This window comes from Amphiura filiformis, chromosome 19 (genome assembly GCF_039555335.1).
Source record: "Amphiura filiformis chromosome 19, Afil_fr2py, whole genome shotgun sequence".
In the NCBI taxonomy this organism is placed as follows: Eukaryota; Metazoa; Echinodermata; class Ophiuroidea; order Amphilepidida; family Amphiuridae; genus Amphiura; species Amphiura filiformis.
In genome coordinates, this window is record NC_092646.1 from 11,216,598 (window position 1) to 11,223,530 (window position 6,933).

The following is a 6,933-nucleotide window of genomic DNA, read 5'->3' on the forward strand; positions in this document are numbered from 1 at the left end:
CCGCCATTAAAAAAAACACACACAAAAAAAAAACACACACACACACATAATAAAAAAAAAACTCGCCAAAGGCTAAAAATATCCACTTTGCGCGTGTTACGGGTGAAAAACACCCGCTTTTTATGCTTTTTCGAACAAATTTTCACCAGTGGCAAATGGTGGTCATAGACCACAAACCTAGCTGGAGCGTGTTGGTGTTGTGGAGGTATTTGACCCCTAGCAAAATGTTCCAAAAATGTTCCCCTGGTCATGAAGTTTGTTGTCACCACACCGAGTTTAAGTACCATACACCTTATAGATGCCCAGAAAATTATATTCTATAATTTGACCCAGATAACCTTTGACCTGACCCTGAATAGCGTTCCAAAATGTTCCCCTGGTCAGTAAGTTTGTTGTCACAGAGTTTGAGCCCTGTACCCCTTCAGATCATGAAAATGCATTTCTAAAATTTGACCTCGGCATGACCTTTGATCTGACCCCTGTAAAATGTTCCCTGGTCATGAGATATGTTGTCACTGAGTTTGAGCCCCAACACCCCTTACAGAAGGCAATTGTAAGATTTTACCCCTTAATGACCTTTGACCCTAAGTGGGTTAGTTTGAAACAGTCATGGTTGCACATGCAGGTACTTCTTTTGAAAGTCCTAAACAAGGTATAACAGTCGTTGATAGGATATGCAGCTTATAGAACACGGATACCTCATGTGGTATACCACTGTGACCCGGGGGTCACACCTTGGCATTTTGAGATAGAGACCCAAAATAGGAAAATTTATCAGTCTTATGAGGAGTAGCACCCCCGGTGGGGAAATTATTTTTTTATTATATTCTGTACTTTTTATCTTTTTCATTGACCCCACTGGGGGTCATATCATCTTGGAATTTCAAGATATGAAAAGGACCCACAATACGAATATTGACCCAGGTCTAACGAGGAGTGTCACCCCGGTAGGAAAATTACTATAATCGGGGTGTCATAGCGTCTTGGATATTAATCACGTTTAAGAAACAATAATTCTATTTTATTTACAGCAACCGCTGTAAAATGTCACTATCGTACTTCAGAATACTAAATTGTACAATTATATATTTTAATATGCATTATAATTGTAAAATTTTAAAAATCCTAAAAAAAAGATCAACTTTGACCGATGTTTTAACTATACTTTTTTACAAACGTAATCGGACTTTTGATCCCTCCCTCCCTCCCTAAGGCTGCGATCACATAGAAGTATACTATTCGGGTATACGGTGCACTTTTTGCAGGTGCACGCGTATAGCTTAAATCGAGGCTCCAGGGCCGTTCCGACCATTAGCCAGGTATGGCGGTCGCCTAGGGCGGCAAACGCAGAGGGGCGCAAAAAGGGCAAAAAGAAAAAAAAAAAAAAAACGGGAATGGAGAAAGGAAAGGGAAGAAAAAATAAAGGCGGATAAAAAGAAAAATTGGGAGGAAAAATAAAAGGGGGCGAAACAGAAACCAGGGGGGACCAGTGGCGTAGCGATGGGGGAGGTGGAGGCACGTGGGGGCACCCGTAGGGGCGCCACCCTTAGAGCAGGCGCCGCCCTTAGCCCGGGGCCCTTAGGGGACGCCGAATTGACCAATTCAGCATCCAAGTGATGAAAGTCAAAATTCATGGGCACCACCCTTAGGGGGCGCCGAATTGACCAATTCAGCATCGATTTTCGCCCCTCCAACTGATGAAAGTCAAAATTTTCGCGCACTTCTCGCGCATTTCGCACAAAATCAATTTGAAATATCAATTTAAGACCGATGTTCAATTTCATTATAACCAAAATTAATTAGTGGTAAGCCCTATTTGTGCAGATTTTCGCTCGCCCGCGCGCAATTGTTTCAAGAATTTTGGGGCGTCATTATGTACCCCTAGCCCTGGACGCTACAAACCCTAGCTCCGCCACTGGGAAAAAAACTGATGAGTTTTCAAGGGGACAACCCCCCTTAACACTTTTTTGGTATGCTTTGGTGGGGCGGCAAGGAGAGGCTTTGCCTAGGGCGGCAAAATCCCTAGGAACGGCCGTGAATCGAGCAAGGCAATTTCATAGTACCGGGTCACATAAGGCTACGATCACATAGAAGTAAATATTCGGGTATAGGCCCTACGGTGCACGTTTTGCAGGTGTACGCGTATAGATTAAATCGAGCAAGGTAATTTCATAGTACCGGGTCATATAAGAGGGCACTATTCGAAAAGGCCGTGTACCTGCATGCGTATAGTATAGTATAGTGGGAATCGTGCGTGTTCGATTTTAGTGCAGCGTATACCGTCCTAATTTCAAAACTAAACCATATGTGGGTAAATTCATTTGTTTTAATAGATGCACTATCTAATTCTGTACATTATGACACCTCATTGAATGCAATGTGACCTCAAGAAGTAAAGTTACAAGCATTTGATTAGACGAAGAAAATTGGTCAACTGACCTATACTTCACTACATGTATACAAAATACGCTCATTCGATCAGGCTGAGTTCACATAGTATACATTGTACGCCTATATGAACTCAGCCTGATCGAATGAGCGTATTTCGTATAGCGAATACCGTATACCGTATACATCTGTGATCGCAGCCTAACGAAAGGACTTTCATTTATAGGGCTTCATCGAACTTTTGGGTTGTTCCCTTAGCTATGATTTTTTGAAATTCGCAATGTAATACACATTTTATGGCAAATGATTAAAAATTGATATTTTTGATATGAACAGTAATCGAAGTAAACTTTATAAATCTGATGATTTATACTTAAAGTGTATGAAGGTGGGATGAAAAGCCGACGATCAATTGAAAATTTTGACCTTTCGTATTGAAGATATAATTTTTTTTCCCCAAAACACACACACAAAAAAAATTAGGAGGCTTTTTGGGAAAAAAATCCGTATCTTCAATATGAAAGGTCAAAATTTTCAATTGATCGTCGGCTTTTCCTCCCAGTTACATACACTTTAAGAAGATATCATTAGATTTATAAAGTTTACTACAAATGTGAACAATTAATAATTTGTCATAAAATTTGTATTATGTTGTGAATTTCAAAAAATGACAATTATTTGATATCAGAAAGACATTATTCGTATTTAGAATGCAGTTCGATATGTCTGATGTGCTCTCATGCCCCACAAAAAATGCTGTCGAAACGCTCAAAGGCGCTCATTCCAGATCCCTTAAAGACATCTACAGACATCAAATCCAATATTAAACAATTAACATGACAACAATGCCTTTACCATCATGATCCTCAATTTATCATTTCCACACAAAATCATTACTAATCTGTACTAACATTCATACACCAGTTTTTTGCCTTTGACTGTGTACACATAAATTTAAATCATTTTATTCGTACTCATGGTATCTGCCTATACCGAACACTTCAAACAAAAGCCATTATAATAAACCGAATGGGCTATTCCAAATAAAACATGCACTCCCTATAGAAGGCGAATTATTCTAAAATGTCTGGAATTCCAAAGCATACTTGAGGAAGAAACCTGGATTTCCAACCCCGTTTTGTGCATGAAAAATCTGGAAGAGGGTTTTAACAATACTCAAACAAAAGTTGGATTTTTTCAATTGACTAACCAAAAATCTGGAATTCCACAGAGGGGTATAAAGGGTTTTTAAAAATACCCAAATAAAAAGTTTGAATTTTCAGTTGACAATCAAAAAAGTCTGGAATTCCATGTTCAGGTATAATAAGGCCAAATAAAAAACTAAACATGTTTCACGTCCCTCCGCTTCCTTTTTGAGGTTTCTTCAATTATTTTATTTATTTTTTGATTTCAGTTATAACTTTACAAAAAATATGTCTAGGAAGTAGAGATGCCCTCTATAGCCTTGCTAAAACACAAGAAACACTTTTAGAAGATCTTGAGATTATGAGAGGTGGCCTACCTCTCAGAACAACAAATAAAAAGATTATACCCCTTCCCGAAAACCGCCCACCCCAGATTTTGAACTTCTCTTTGCCGTCTTCTCTTTGTGTCTAAAATCATGTAAGTCGGCTGAATGACAGAATGAGTTGCAATTTAATTTTCGTTAAATTTATCACAATTGATTATAATATAAATTAGGCCAACAAAATTCTTCAGTTGCAAGTTTATTTCATTTTGATCACGGAAACGCCTAACATTAACAATAGGTTCCACAAAACGTCCGTGTTCTAAATAATGAGAGGAATCCCGATTTGGTATAATTCAAACAGATAAGTTATGTCACTATGTAATAAGATTACTGATTATGATTATGGTTTATGCAATTTAAGAAGATAATCTGGATATCAGGAATCGGTCTATTCATTGTGATTTATATAGGCCCTAACTTGTTTTGAAGGACGAATGATCACAATTTGCTAAACACCAGTGCCCACTGGCATGGCATTAGATGACACGCTAATGTTAATTATGAAAATGTATTAAATTGGCCAAAGAGATAGGCCTTGATGAAATGTTGCGCAATTTTGTTTGTGCACGGAGCTCTCCACGATTTGACACAAAAATGATATCGGTACATGTACAATATCCCTATGCCACAAGCTATACAGGGTGTATCAAAATGATTGGTACCGGGCTGTGTGACATTTTCAAAAATATATAAAAAATATAAAATTCCTAATTAACATAGTTTTTGTACTATAAATAGAAAGGGGCATATGTTAACTTATTGATCTAATAATCTGAAGATAATAGGTTGATGCATCTTGGAGCTATTGTCATTTAAACGAAGATCGACGTAATCATGGTTTTACTTACACAGCACAAGATGAACAGGTTCACTGCTTGAACTATTTGTTGCATACATGCTCTTCAATATCTTACCTCAGTCTACATAAAATTGCTCTACACATGCTTTTAGAAAGATAGTTCCTAAATGAAGTGCATGCATGCCTTACGACTCTGTCAGTGTGAGGTGAAGCCCTATCTTGAATGAAATTAACACCTGGGATGGATCCATTCTGTAACTGCCCATATCAAATTTTGAAACATTACAAGTTAGGCCTATAGCATGTTTGCATGGGATACTCCCTCTTGGAAAATGTCTTCTAAATCTTCGGCACTTCTCCATAGCTCCGTGTCAACCAGTAATTCATTCCCTTGAATCCACGCTGAAGTGTAGAATACTGTGGAGCAAGAGCTTTCTGTGGAGCCATTCCAATAACTCTTACCGGGTCTAACCTAAACAGACACTATAGATAGCCATTTCTGCCACAACCTGCACCATCTATACTTAGTAATCTCAAACATCTATTACTACAATTTGAATTACCGCCCTTGATACATAAACTTCTTTCACCCCACCTAAATTATTCAAGTCAATAATATTGCTCTCAACCAATAAATAGGCCTAGTGATTATATAAATGAAGGCAATAGACAAGGAAAATATTAAACATTTCCATGATTTTCAACATATCATTCTCACAAGGTGTTTGTAGTAATATACTGTACAGGTTTGAAAATGGTGCGCTACTGATCCAGCGTTAGGATGAAAAGTGTAAAACACCTTCTCTCCTTTAGAATCATATAACTTCTGAACAGAATGTGCTATCTTTATGAGCTTTTATGATCTAAAATTCTTAGAGAAGATAAAACTACTATAACTTCAAATATTTAAACAATTAACCCCAAACTAGTACAAAACAATAGTAAAAAATCGGCAAACATGAGAAGTCGACGGTACCAATCATTTTGATACACCCTGTACCTTGCACAAGCGATCTATTTGACTGTATCTATGGATGAAGACGCCGTGATGGTGTCACAAGCTACGTCGCTGCTCAATGATGACTCTGAAAAAGGTAACTTTTTAAGCAAATGTATCTATGGAGTTTGTTTTCAGATGGTTTATTAGGCAATACTGTTGAAAAACGAAATTGTTATCAAATACATGCAGTAGTAAGCCATTCCCACATCACGATAAGTCCATAAGCGCAAAATAGCGCGAATAGCACACCAATGTAGGTCAATCAATACTACCAAAAGCGCAAAATCGCGCGAATAGCACACCCGCTGTAGGTCAATCAATCAACTACCAAAAGCGCGCGAATCGTATAGCCCATCACAGAAAAGGCAATTTTCAATCAGAATGACGTAAACGCAAAATAGCGCGAATAGCTCACCCGTAGGCATATGAGGCATAGGCTAGATCTATTAACCAAACCAAAAACGCAAAATCGCGCGCATAGCACTACTTCTAACTTACTAATGTAACAATAGCATAATCGCGCGAATAGCGCAAAAATGGTACGGCATTTTCAATCAGACTTTATCAGAACGGACCAACGTTCATAAACTACTTCTAACTTACTAATGGAACAATTATATAGTGCATAATCGCGCGAATAGCGCAAAAATGGTACGGCATTTTCAATCAGACCTGATCAGAACGGACCAACGTTCATAAACACAAAATAGAACCAATAGCGGACTCCGTATATCTATCAACCAACCACCAAAAACGCAAAATCGCACGAATAGCACTACCGGTACTATGGAATTCGAACAATAGCATAATCACGCGAATAGCGCACCACGTTAAGCCGTTTTAATTTCATGATCCTAGCATCCTCTATTTATGACATTTTTCAGTAGATATCAACGAAAAAAGCTTATTCCCAAAGTTTCAGTTATTCCGATTTTGCGTTTGCGAGTTATGATGGACCCAGGGGTTATGGATGATTATGTGTATTATTACACTGCTCCATAGGCCAGGGTTGTAATTTCGTTCTGGTGTACCAGAAAGTAATCAGTTTAGAGGGTTGAAAGTGCATTTTATTTAGCAATAAAATGAGACCACAAGCATGGCAGTAACTTCTTGCTTGGCAGAGATATCATCATTTAATATGAGTTGACATTAGAAAATGTAACATCACCACCTTTTTTGGGTGGCGAGTTCAAGACACATGACCATAAACAATTT